At 34.4% G+C, this 15,043-nt stretch overlaps 1 protein-coding gene across 4 annotated transcripts in view; it reads right to left on the bottom strand.

Moving 5' to 3' along the window:
* Nucleotides 1–15,043, bottom strand: part of CNTLN (centlein) — a 323,473-nt gene that overhangs the window by 58,188 nt on the left and 250,242 nt on the right. The window lies entirely within an intron of this gene.

Below are 15,043 nucleotides of genomic sequence, written 5' to 3'. Positions count from 1 at the left end.
CTTCAGGGCTGATGTACTTAACTGGTAAAAGCCAAGCTGGAGCAGGACAGGATAACAGATGTTAGTTGTTTATTCCATTGGGTAGGTCTTACTATCCTATATGGCAGCCAAAACGTTTCTCATTTAGTAACATAAATGTTAAGTCCAATTAGCAGAAGAGGCTTATTAGAGATTTAGCTCAAATAAATAGTGTGCAAATTCGCTTAGTCTTATGCATCTGACTGTTGACAAGTCCTCTTTGTAATATTAGCATAGAATTGCACTAAACTCCTTACATTTCAATTTTTAATAACATCAACATTTTACTAAGAGACATACCTACCGGTAATGTTTTTATGAAATAGTGTAGAAGAAATGGTCTTAATGTCAGCCCTTCTTGTTCACCAATCTGCAGTCAGCAGAATGCCACCAAGCTATAATGGCCTAACAACTCACAGCTCCTTAAGAGGTAACTGCATTACTATTTTATGATTCCAAAGAAGCTTATAATATGGTAGTTTAACATAAGGAACAATTAGATAAAATGGTACTGAAATCTCTCAGGGGGCAAAAATCTTTCCTTCTGAAAAACTCTAATGAGAAACAGCAAAAGATGTAGTCAACGTGTACAGTAATATAAATATGGGACAAAATAAGTTATTTAAGCATTAACACTACATATAAACATGACTTTTACAAACTATATGAACAATTGCATATGTGTTTGTGTGTATATGTGTATAGTATTAAATATGAATATTTCAGATACTAGATTAAAAATTAGGGCTTGATATATTTGATATTATGTTTTGGTGAAATAAGTATGTTTCAGTGAAAAAATATTTCTTTGATTATATTTGAACTTATTTAAAAAATATTTTTAATGTTTATTTTTTGAGAGAGAGACAGAGTGCAAGTGGAGAAGGGGCAGACAGAGATGGAGACACAGAGTCTGAAGCAGGCTCCAGGCTCTGAGTTGTCAGCACAGAGCCTGCCTGACATGCGGCTTGAACTCACGAACTGTGAGATCAGGACCTAAGCCAAAGTCAGACACTTAACCGACTGAGCCACCCAGGCACCCCTGATTATATTTGAACTTAGGATCTAAAGGTGTGGTTCTATATATTTTCAGGGAATATTCATTCATGGATTGTCTCAAAAGTACCTAATAATTAGTATCTAAAAGCAACCTTATAATTTCCCTAAGCCTGAAAATCTTCTGGTTATCTCCCAAGCCTGAATCCATTTCCCTCCTTGTTTATTAATTCTCTATGTCCAATCAATTGTCAGGTTCTACAAATTATGTAATGCTTCTCATATTCTTTCCCTGTGCCACTTTCTTAATGAAGACTCTCACTATCCTACTAAGACTACTGCAAAGCCCTTCCCCTTGCTGCAATCTTCCGTCCTTTGAAATCATCTTTTATACAACTTTCTAAAACAACACTGGCCTCCTATTCCTTTATTCGAAAACCTTTCAGAAGCTTCTCACCCCAAAAGAATAAAGCTCAGATGTTTGTGGTTACAATAAGGCTAAGATTTAGCTTCAACTTGTTTCAGTTACATATCATCTGAAGTCAATCTTGCCTGCCATTCCCCAAACCAATGCCATTTCTACATTGATGACTCTACACATGGTGTTTCCTTCTGCTGAAATCTTGCTCATGCTTAAAGAAGAGTTTAGTAGTTCCTCCTTTATGAAGGCTTCTGTTCTTTCTTCCTTTTTTTTCTTCAACAAAGTAGCTTCTCCATTCTCTTATCTCCCATTGCTCTGTGCCTGTTCTTCAACCATGAACCCTAGTGAATCCTTGAGAGAGGACTGTGCCTTTTTCCCCTATGTATTCCCCAGGCTATCTAAAAACAATGCCTTCTTGGAGCACCTGGGTGGCTCAGTCAGTTGATCCTCTGACTTCGGCTCAGGTTATGATCTTGCAGTCCGTGGGTTTGAGCCCCGCGTCGGGGTCTGTGCTGACGGCTCAGAGCCTGGAGCCTGTTTCGGATTCTGTGTCTCCCTCTCTCTCTGCACCTCCCCCACTCGCACGTTGTCTCTCTGCCTCTCTCTCTCTCTCAAAAATAAATAAACATAAAAAAAAATTTAAAAACAATGCCTTCTGTATAGTAAGGACCAAAAGAAAGTTTCCAAAAATTGAAGTCTTGCTATTTGTAGCATGGATGGTGCTATGAAGACACATCAGTTTCAGTTTATATTTATAATCTATTAGTTTATCACTATATAAATTAAAATACACTTTTATTAGTAAGGTAATGTTATCAGCATTTACTTAGGTAGTGTGCATCGGAGCATTTATCAATCCTGAAGTTAATGCTATGCATCTAAATTAGACTTTCTGAGATTTTAATTTGGTATGACATAACTCATGGCTACAATTCTATGTGGAATTGTAGGCAACACTGAAAACTAAACTTTGAGGAGGTTCTTTTCTTCCCCCGAACAGCACTGGTGGCTTCTCTCATTTGTTAAATTTGTATGCCATTAGATTTCTGTCTAATCCTTCCACGGTGGTAGATCCTAACACTATAAATAAATCCTTCATGGAGGAAAGACCAAGCCAATAAATTCAGATCTCTAAAAGACAGGTATACATAGATTTTAACTTCAATCTAACAATATAAAAATTCATTAACTAAAGAAACACTGAAATTATGGAGACAGCAAACCACAATTTGTAATTTATTAAAATATAAATCATGTTTTGATTTACCAATATTTAAAATCTACAATCTTTAAACCATATTCCATAATATTAGTGATATATGCCCAGAAATGCTACAGAGCATATGCTGAAATAGAGGATATAAGCAAATCATATATTTCATCAGTTTGGAGTTTTTTATTCCTCAGAATTTTGGACAAATAATGATGGCCCTATTACTAACTTCTCTCAGTGAAAGCATCCTCTCTTATTTGGAAATGCTACCGATGAGACAAGAAGCATAAATAACTTTCTTTAGTGTACACAAGTTTGACATGTGAGACCACATTGTGATGATCTTGTTAGAAACAGATTATGCTTAAAATTTATGAATAAATTAAGATTACTCTTAAAATTGTTACTTTTCCTTTTTTATCAAAACAATGATTCCTATTTCTATATTATTACTTTACCATCTCCAAACACTTAAAAATATATGTCATTTCTATTAAAACCATAAGTAATAATAAAACACAGGGAAGAGTCCTAATTTCTGGATTTTAGCTTTGGATCTACTGCTTACCAGTTGGGTGACACGAATTAGCACATGACTTTGTTTCCTCATTGAAAAATTCTAGGGATGATGCTTGTCACCCTTGCAAAGGTAATTTTGAGGGCAGAATTAAAAAAAAAATTATGATAGCACTTGGCAAAATTTAAATTTATAGCATTACTGTTAGCACTACCTTGTGGTAAATGCTGCCATAAAGTGTCTGAGAATTATCTTAAAGGCTGAGAACCTGGATTTTAAAAAGAGCTTTGTGATATATCCAAAATATTAAATATATAAAAATATATATATATAATCCCTCCTTTAAAAGACATAACAATCTTTTAAAAAGTCTATTTCAATTTAAAAGTTGACTTCAGTGAGAATAGGTACTGAGATTTGTATTGATTTATGTTAGTCAATTATTCTAACTAAAGGTTACAAAGTAGAATTTAATACTATAAAATTTGAAACTAGACACTAGTTATTATTTATTTAAATAGAACATTGGAGGATAAGTCTCTGAAAAGAAAAGAGCCCTCTATGCAACTGTAAGAGGAAACAAAATATTTTGGAGAATTCTTTCTTCAGTAAGGAGCTCTGAGGTGGGCAGAATACTCAGATGACCCAGTGACCCATGCCTCGCATAATACCTTTCCCTTGTCTGTGGTTGGGACCTGCAAATATAATGGACTATCACTCCCATGATTATATTATTTGCATGTGTTATATGCTAAAGGCATTCTGTAAATCATGTTTCCTAATCACAGGCCCTTGAATTAATCAAAAGCAAATTTATCCTGGCTGGTCCTGATGTAATCAGATAAGCCCTTTAAAAAAATCCAAGGTGGTGGGGTGGGGGGTGGGAGAGGTGGGGGGACAGTGCACACCTGGGTGGCTCAGTTGGTTCAGCATCCAACTTTGGCTCAGGTCATGACCTCACAGCCCCTCATTGGACTCTGTGCTGACAGTGCAGAGCCTCCTTGGGATTTTCTGTCTTTCTCTCTCTCTCTGCCCCTCCCCTGCTTGCACTCTCCCCCCCCTACTCTTCTCTCTAAATCAATCAATCAATAATAAAATAAAAAATAAAAGAATTCCTGGGGCCCTCCTGACATCAGAGAGATTCTCCTGCTGGCCTTGAAGAAGTAAGTTGCCATGTTATGGGAGGAGTGTTGGAGGGATATAAGACAAGGACCTAAGGAAGGCCTCAGGAATGAAAATGGTCCTAGAACAGCAGTGAACAAGAAAACAGGGACCTCAGCCCTACAAGTGCAAGGAACTGAATTTTTCCAACAAACACAAGAGCTTGGAAGAAAAGCCTGAGCTCCAGAAAGGAAGGTGGCCTGGCCTTGAAGATACAACACAGATGGCAGCCCTGTGAAACTCTGAGAAGAGGACCTCACGGTGCTGTGCCAGAACCACCACCCATGAACACTGTGAGGTACTGAGTATGTACATTGTTTCTAAGCTAAGAAATTTGTGGCAACTTACTATGTAGCATGGAAAACTAATGTGAGTCCCCACTTTTAAAAAATAAGTCTCTTTCTTGAACCTTGTTCTCTTATGGCCAGCCTGCCCCACCTTGACCAAATATCCCAAACCCCACAGTATATAGTTTGCATAACATCCTCACCCTGGTTTAATTTTTTCCTTATCCATAATTTTGTGTTAATTTTATGTCTTCAATTGTATTAAAAAAATGGTCTCATTTTCTATGCTAGAAATAAATAGCCTCTAGATCTGCATCTTACAGTTTAATTACAAAGCAAAAGCTCTGGCCCAAAGCTTCCTTTTGCTGTGTAGCCATGGAATCCCATGAACAGGGTAAATAAGGCTCTCTTGACATATTCTCCCTTGTTCTCGTATGTAAGAGTTCACTCAGTTTATTCAAGAGATAAATTTCTTGTATTCTGGGCCCCAACTTAACATTTTCTGGCAGATTTCGATAGTGAATATCTAAACCCAGAACTGATTCAGTATCTAGCACTTATTTATTTATTTATTTATTTATTTATTTATTTAAATGTGTTTCATTTTTGAGAGAGAGAGGACAGACAGAGCCTGAGTGGGGCAGGGGCAGAGAGAGAGGGAGACACAGAATCTGAAGTAGGCTCCAGGCTCTGAGCTGTCAGCACAGAGCCTGATGTGGGGCTCAAACTCATGAACCACGAGATCATGACCTGAGCTGCAGTCAGAGGCTTAACTGACTGAGCCACCCTAGCATTTATTTTTTAAATACATCCTACATAGTAGTAACTCTACTAGCTCTGTTTTCAGTGATAAACAAAAAAGTGGCAATCCTTGCCTTTAGGTGGCTACCAGTCTATACCCTAGAAATATGTAACAATAAACTACAGTGAATGCTATGAATAAACAAAACAGGGAGCTAATGGAAATTCTACTGCCTTCACATCCCATCTGGTAAGCACTATTACAGCCAGTTTCCTTCCATGTATCCCTCCTGATCTGTTTTGTCAGATGTTTCCTAGAAGCTAGGTGCAACATTAAAGGCCAGATACAGCTAGATCTACACTTGCCTTGCTTTCCAACTTTTACTCTAGGGAAGGTATCTGCCCGAATACTGGTAAGTACACTGAGGCCACTCCTGATGAGATGCTGGATCTCTTTTCCAGCATGGAGCCTCAGTAAACATTTTAATGTTCAAGAATGAATTATCAGAAAAAAATAAAACTGGGCCCACAGAAAATATCCTATAGTCCAAGCAAAATGAAGTAAAGGACTTAGAAAAAAAAATCAGAAATGAAAGAATTATTTCCCTAATCATTCGCCAAAACAATATATTTTAAGATTTCTGATCTCAATGTCTCCAAAGAATAAAATATTCAACATCTGACTACTTAATGGATATGACGCTAGTCATGGCATAGATAAACAAAACGCTGTGAACATTCACTAGATTAGGAGCAGTGCTCCAGGGAAAAGGATAGCGAGCATAGCTCTTTAATTCTAATAAGAGACTGATTCTTACCTAACGTTTTTTGCTGGACAGTAACTGTTCTATTGAAAGACACTGTTCAGCTTTCCCCATGTTTTTCACCACTGGATTAGAAATGTAAAGTAATGAGTCATCTAAAAAATTTTGGAAAACATTTTTAGTTGGCATAGTGGGATGTGAAATGTAGACACATGGAAATTCTAGAAAATCCAGCCTAACATGAGGTTGAACAGGTCACGGGAGCAGGGTTTCTGGAAAGCCTATGGAAAAAATAGTTGGTGGGAGAGGGATTCTTTCCAGTCCATCTTAGAACAAAAGTTAAATGTCATGTTCTAGAAAAGTTCAGCCACTAAAACAGAGTAAGAAGTGAGGGCTAGTTCTTATCTATAATGGTGGAGTGTCTTATTTTTCTTTCTCCTTTTGAAACCCAAAGGCCTTGACAGTCAAGGGGAAAACAATCCTTAAAAGGTAACTGTATGTTTCCAATTACTTTACCAAGTCCTAAATTCTACATAGGACTGAGAATATGGACTAATGTTATTTCATGTTGAATACATAAGTAGATTTTTATCTGACAATCAGATAATTCTGGTTCACACTTAAGCAGAGGCAGCAATTTAAAAATCTTATTATAATTTAAAAAATTATTACATAATAATTTTGTTACCAGAATTAAAGTAAAAAGACTGGAGAGAAAATTCTAGTGAATAATACCTATGTAAATTCTACAGGCAAGAATCTCCTAGAAAGTCACCATGATCTTAATGATATTTCTCCTTGTGAAGAGAATCAATATTCTTTTATTGGGAATATAGGTCTTCCTTGTCTTATGATGGGGTTACCTCCTGACAAATTCAACATAAGTTAAAAATATTATAAACCATCAGACATCAGAACTTACTTTCGCGTACCTTAAATGTGCTCAGAACACTTACATTAGCCTGCGATTGGGCAAAATCAGCTAACAAAAAGTCTGTTTTATAATAAAGTGTTCAATATCTCATGTAATTTGCTAAATACTGTAGTGAAAGTGAAAAAGAGGATGACTGTATGGTTATGGAATGGCTCTAAGTGTATTGGCTGTTCACCCTCGTGACTGGGTGGCTGATCAGGAGCTGTGGCTGCTGCCTGTCCAGCATCATCAGAGAGGATCATTACCACATATCACTATTCCAGGAAAAGATCAAAATTCAAAATTCAAAGTACAATTTCTGCTGAATGCATATACATCTTTCATCCCATCGTTAAGTGGAAACCTGGTAAGTCAGTGACCATTTACATTATTCTTTTATGAGAAAAAACAGAAAGAAATAAAATTCTGTATTGTCCATTTATAATACTAAAATCACAGTCACTTAATTAAAACATTATATGAGTTACAAAGAAAATGACATGGGTTTTTACGTTATTAGCAGAGTATTTTCCATACAAGTACTTATCCAAAAAGATAAATAGTTCAGATTAATAACTCTTTCAAGTTAGTAACAAGTGCTTCAAATTGAAAACATGAGTCTTTCTTTGTTATGATATTTGAGATCTTCAAGAAAAAGAATTAAAAATTAAAAACAACCGACCAAAAAAAAAAAAAAAAAGAACAAAGATCTCAGGCAGAGGTGGAATTATTTATGTAACAAAATTTCTTATGAAAAATACACTGAGTTACTACATCACTCATTTATAAACTACTTTCTGATAAATGCAGTGATTAAAGGCCTACAGTATGTTTCACAAAATGTCAAGCAAATGAAGGTAATATAGAGGACTTTTTACCAATGCTTTTGCTAGTAGTTAGACTTCAGTAGCCTTTAGAGACCATTAAGTACCCTTTGGCTAATTGGCCAATGGAAGATTAATCCTCTTTTTATTCTAGCAGCACTATTTTAACACCCTTTACACTCTGTCAGTGTAGTGTCTGAATGACAAAATAATATTGTGCATGAATAATAAGCAGAAAAGTTAAATTAACATTTCATGTTTCACATGCCATACCTATGTGTCAGAAGAACTTTCTTTTTAAGTCACTGACATTCAACTTTTTAAAACAATCTCATGTTGACGTCTTATTGAGGTGAATCTTCCTAATTACTGCTAATTGCCTATCAAGAAAAAAACTCTTTTCATGAAGTGCAGTTGTCTAGTACAGATGAACATAGCTCCAGTGTGCACATTAAAGACAAAGCATGACACTTAAGGTGCTACTTTGTTATAAGGTCATACTAAATATGGTTTGCAATTAACAAAGCAGTTTTTTATCGTACTGGAAATGCCAATCTGTCTTGACGCGTTCAAATTAGATTCTAAAAGAAGTATGGATATCTGCATATGGATAAGAGATCTGCTACTCTGTAACATTTACAAGAAGTAAAATTAACTAAATGCCCTTACTTTGTGATATGAGTTCTAAGTAATGTCCTATTAAGCAATTTTATAAGTGTTTGAACATGAAAAATGAAAACCAACACTATTATTACAAGTGTTAAATTGTTTGAAAAAGTTTACTTACAATTTTAATTCTCAAAACAGCTCCATGTACAGAAAACATTGAACATGTGTCCTTTAATTTGTACTGACAGTTTTGGCCCTATGGGCATTTATAGTAAACATTAATCTAAGTCGTACTAGCAATAGAGTAGGTTTCACAATAATCTAGAATCACAGAATTTTAACTGTGCTGAAGTCAAACCTCATCACTTATATTTCTGTCCCCCAAACTATGGGAAAGGATCAGTATAAATGTATTATATATGAAATTTGGAAAATTAACTAATACAATTGAATTGTCAATATTTGTGGGAAAACAATCAGTATTTGGTTTATTCATGGTAAGAAGAACTCAACTATATAGGTCTGTTGTTATTTCAAACCCTCCATTCTAGTTACTAAAATAAATGAAACTTAAATACCAAGTACTCAATACAGAGACAGATATTCAGAACCAAAAGTATATCCAGAACAATTAATCATGATCACTACCACTAACAATTTCTCAATGTTCACATGATAATATTATCATATCAGTTTCAGACCTCCTAGACATTTGATATACACCTGGCATGCTTACTAATGACTACCAAAGTGCAATGCATTCCCATTCTGATTCCCTTCCCCAATAGGAAATGACAGAGAATGGCAGTACACATGCCATTCCAAAGAAGAAACTGAGTACTTTCTTTCTAAACCCTTCTTTTTCACTCTCCTTCTGCAGCTTTCCACTACTCAAACTCAGCTAATTCAACATGGAATTATCTATTCTTCACATGTACTGTATATACATATTCTATTCAATTCTAGTCTTCCTCCACCCCTTTTGTCAATATTTATTTCAGTTACTTAAACTGTAAGGGGGGCAGGAGGAAAAGAATCCACCCCAATTAAACTACTCAAAGAATGAAGAAAAAGATAAAAAAAAAATTGCCAAATCACCAAAAATAATGGTTGATATTTCAGGGTGATAGTAATAATAAATATCTCGATCTAATAGAAGATAAAGAACATCAATAAAATCTCAAGTGAGGTTATATGATTGAGTTATTAGGAACAGAGGCTATCAAGTTCTAGAATATCAGCAGAAGTCTCATGACTTCTGCCTCATTCTCCTTTAATTAAACTTGGTATTCTTACACAACAGATTTCAATACTTTTGATTGTTTTTCCACCCTAGTGGGGGATTTACTTCTTACTGTACAGATTGTATTGCACAAAAATCCTTTGTGAACAGGCCTAAAGAAACGAATACTCATATATAGTATTGTTACTAAATGGCAGTGAGAATCTATACGATTAAAAATTACTCTTAATACTTAATGCTTATACCAACTTCAAAAGGCATTGATATTCCTTAAAATAATCTCTGATTTCCAAAAATTTATAATAGACATATATTTCTGTAATTCCTATTTTTAAAAAAGCATTTTCAATTAATAAGCCACTAAGATTTATGTATATCAACATTAAACTTATTTCTATAACACTGGAATCAATTCATAGAAATAGTGCCTTACGATGCTAATCTAAATGAAATATTACTGACTTTTGGGGAAATAAACCCAAAGATTAAAGATCTTCATATCTAGCTCCAATTTTATATATTCAAAGTAGTAAAATGATAGACATTTCTTAAGTATATGCTAAATATGAATAGCATCTTAATACTTATTGAAATATTTAATTGATAGGGTCAATAGTTAACGGCATGTCTTTCCTCAGTTGTACTACATTATAAGCTCTGAAAACAAATTACTTGGATGAAAGCCAGTTGGGGGATTTCAAAAATCTACAACTCATTACAAATTTAACAGAAGCAATACTAAGTATTCATATAATTTTGATTACATTTATAAATAACATCCTACTAAAATTCTCAAGGGAAACCACTTAATAATGTTTTCTCTATTTCCTGTGTAAGTTTCCTAAGATTTAAAGAGAGTAAAAACATGGACATTTCTTTAAAAGAATGGCTTTTGCAGGGGCTCAGTTCGTTAAGCATCTGACTTCCCCTCGGGTCATGATCTCATGGTTAGTGGGTTCGAGCCCCACGTCAGGCTCTGTGCTGTCAGCTCAGAGCCTGGAGCCTGTTTCACATTCTCTGTCTCCCTCTCTCTCTGCCCCTTCCTGACTTGCACTCTGTCTCTCTCTCACAAATAAATAAACCTTAAAATTTTTTTTAAAAATATGCTCCCTTAAAAGAATGGTTTTTGCAAACTTTTGGACCTGATAAAAGGTTACTGACAACATGTAAAATGGGACTTTTTTTAAATTAAAAACTAACGCATTATGAAAATTACTTTAAAAATAATAAGACAATACATGGCGTAATTTAGAAATTTCTTCTAAAGGAGGAAAAAAGATTTATAAAGTTCAGACTTAGATGATACTATACAAGGTATTTCTCAGAGGTTTCATTCAAAAGCTTTTTTTTAACACAAAAATTTCACACAGGAACTTCTTCATCATCCTTCACTCTGTTTTCTATTTAGAATTGTCTTCTTTCAAATAGTCTTAACCTAACAGAGTAATCACTCAGTAAATCTGTGCTATATAAAGTGTTCTGATTCGTATAGATCTTTAGAAAGAGGGTAATCTGGAGTAAAATCGCTCGATATTTATTAATTGAACTGGTTTCTTTGCTGTCCTCCTGTATCCGTGGTTCTTAAAGAATAAACAGTACTTACATATGTATATTTGAAAATTAGTGGGATTTTTGAGAGAGAGAGAGAGAGAGAGAGAGAGAGAGAGAGAGAGAGATTGAGATCAGGGAAGGGCCAGAGAGAGAAGGAGACACAAAATCTGAAACAGGCTCCAGGCTCTGAGCTGTCAGCACAGAGCATGATGCGGGGCTCGAATTCATGAATTGCGAGATCATGACCTGAGCTGAATTCAGACACTTAACTGAGCCACCCAGGCACCCCAGGTTTCCTCACTTTTTATGATGTATTTCAAATACACAACAGATACAGAAAGAAATATATAATAAATGCTCATGTACCAACCACTCAATAACGACACTGTATTACCAATACAGTTGAAGGTTATGAATCTAGCTCCTATGACTCACCATAAATAATCACTATCCTGAACACCTTTGGTGTTTATCATTGCCTCACATTTCTTTATACTTCTAATATATATATATGTATATATGTATATATATATACATATATATACACATTATATATAATACATATATAATATTATAATATGTATTATATATAATATATAATACATATATATGTATATAATACATATATAATGCATATATATACATGTGTATATAATACATGTATAATACATATATACATATATATTATATATACATATATGTGTATATAATGTATATATGTATATATACACATGTGTATATAATGTATATATGTATTATATACACATGTATATAATACATATATAATACACATATATACATATATATTACATATATACATATATAATACATATATATATGTATTTCCAAAGCAAACATATAGTGATTTTAAGACATTCCCTTTTCACATGTTAACATTATTGACATATATAATACATATATAATGTATATATAATACATATATAATACATATATACACGTATGTATATAATACATATATAATACATATATACACACACATATATAATATATATATACATATATATATTATATATGTACATATGTATATAATGTATACATATGTATATATACATATATATATACGTATATATACATATGTGTATATAATGTATATATGTATATATACATATGTATATATACATATATATACATATATATACAATATACATATATAATACATATATATATATATGTATTTCCAAAGCAAACATATAGTGATTTTAAGACATTCCCTTTTCACATGTTAACATTACTGAAATTGGCATGCGTCTTCCATTCCTGGATAGCATATAATTCCTGCTATTACTTAAATAATATTTCTTTCTTAAGACTTTATTTTCTGTTGATTGCTTGTGAATACAAACATCATCTTAGTATATATTGACTTTATATCCAGCAATCTTGCTGAAACCTATTATTAATTTGTCTTGAGGTTCTGTGCAGACAGCATAGTGTTTGAAACTAATGATTGTTCTGTTTCTTCATGTCTCATACTTTTAACTTTTATTTCTTTGTTTTTGGTGCCTGTGCCCTTTATCTAGCACCATGTCTAGGACAAACAATGATAGTAGACATAAATGTCTTTCTCTTGATGTTAAAGGAATGCTTTTACCTTCCACCATTCAGTATGATGGCTGTTCTAGGTTTTTGGTATATACTTTTTAGCAGAATAAGAAAGATCTCTGCTACAGGGTGCCTGGGTGGTTAAGTGTCCGACTTCAGCTCAGGTCATGATCTTGTGCTTCATAAGTTCGAGCCCCACATTGGGCTCTGTGCTGACAGCTCAGAGCCTGGAGCCTGCTTTGGATTCTGTGTCTCCCTCTCTCTCTGCTCCTCCCCTGCTCATGCTCTCTCTCTCAAAAATAAAATAAAACAAAAAAAAAATTAAAAAAATAAAAGAAAGTTCTCTGCTGTTTGTAGTTTACTAAAATAATTTTATCACGAACAAAATACTGTATCAACCTGTATCAAAATAGTGTGTTCAGTTTTTTCATTGTGGTAACAATCAACCAATCTGTAAGTGTATATAGTACACAGTGCAGTATTTAAACTTCCCTCTTAGCACTGCTTTCACTGCATCCACAAGATTTGATACGTTGCGTTTTCATTTCATTTGTTTCGTGGTATTTTCTAATTTCCCTTGTGACTTCTTCTTTGACCCATTGGTTAAGAGTGTGTTGTTTAACTTCATATATTTGTGGGTTTTACAGTTTTCCTTCTGCTATTGATTTCTAGTTTCAGTCCATTGTGGTCAGAAAAGATACTTTGTATGGTTTCAATTTTCTTGAATTTAAGGCTTATTTTGTGGCCTAACATGTGGTCTATCCTGTAGAATGTTCCATGTACACTTGAAAAGAACACTGGTGCCTGGGTAGCTCAGTTGGTTAAGTGTCTGACTTCGGCTCAGGTCATGATCTTGCTGTTTGTGAGTTTGAGCCCTGCATCGGGCTCTGTGCTGACAGCTCAGAGCCTGGAGCTTGCTTTGGATTCTGTGTCTCCCTCTGTCTCTGCCCCTCCCATCCTCATGCTCTGTTTCTCTCAAAAAGAGACGTTGTCTCGAGACGTGTCTCGAAAAGAATGTTGTACTTGGGTGGAGTGTTCTGTATATGCCTGGCAGGTCCAGTTAGTCTACAATGTTCATCAAGTCCTGCATTTCCTTATTAATCTTGTCTGGATTATTAAAGTGGAGTATTAAAGTCTTCTACCATTATTGTCTTGCTGTCTATTTCTCCCTTAAATACTGTCAAAAGTTGCTTAACGTATTTAGAAGTGTTAGTATTTGGTGCATAAATATTTGTAATTGCTGTATCTTCTTGGTAAATCGATCCTTTTACATTACTTAATGTCCTTCTTTGTCTCTTCTAACAGTTTTTCGTTTAAAGTCTATGTTGTCTAATATAACCACCACTGCTCTCTTTTGTTACAGTTGGCATGAAGTATCTTTTCTCCTCTCCCTTTCACTTTCATCCTATGTGTCTCCTTAAATCTACAGTGAGTCTCCTAGAACACATGGGTGGCTCAGTCAGTGAAGCATCTGACTCTTGAGTGGAAAACCCAAAAGACCCCACCAAAAAACTGTTAGAACTGATACATGAATTCAGCAAAGTCACAGGATATAAAGTCAATGTATAGAAATCAGTTGGATTTCTATACACCAATAATGAAGCAGAAGAAAGAATAATCAAGGAACTGATCCCATTTACAATTATACCAAAAATCATAAAATACCTAGCAATAAACCTGACCAAAGAGGTTTATTGGTATAGAAAAATCTATACACGGAAAACTATAGAAAGCTTATGAAAGAAAGTGAAAACACACACACACACACACACACACACACACACACACACACACAGGAAAAAAGAAAAAAAAGGAAAAACATTCCACATTCATGGACTGGAAGAACAAATATTGCTAAAATGTGGTTTCTACCCGAAGCAATCTACATATTCAAAGCAATCCCTATCAAAATAACACCAGCATTCTTCACAGAGCTAGAACAAACAATCCTAAAATTTGTATGGAACCAGGAAAGACTCTGAATAGCCAAAACAATCCTGACAAAGAAAACCAAAGCTGGAGGCATCACAATTCCGGACTTCAAGCTGTATTACAAAGCTGTTATCATCAAGACAGTATGGTAATGGTACAAAAACAGACACACAGATCAATAGAACAGAATACAGAACCCAGAAATGGATCCACAAACATATGGCCAACTAATCTTTGACAAAGCAGTAAAGAATATCCAATGGAATAAAGACAGTCTCTTAAATAAATGG

Source organism: Panthera uncia, chromosome D4 (genome assembly GCF_023721935.1).
Source record: "Panthera uncia isolate 11264 chromosome D4, Puncia_PCG_1.0, whole genome shotgun sequence".
Classification (NCBI taxonomy): Eukaryota; Metazoa; Chordata; class Mammalia; order Carnivora; family Felidae; genus Panthera; species Panthera uncia.
Note: the sequence above shows the minus strand (reverse complement) of the source record. Positions and strands in the feature narration are given on the sequence as shown.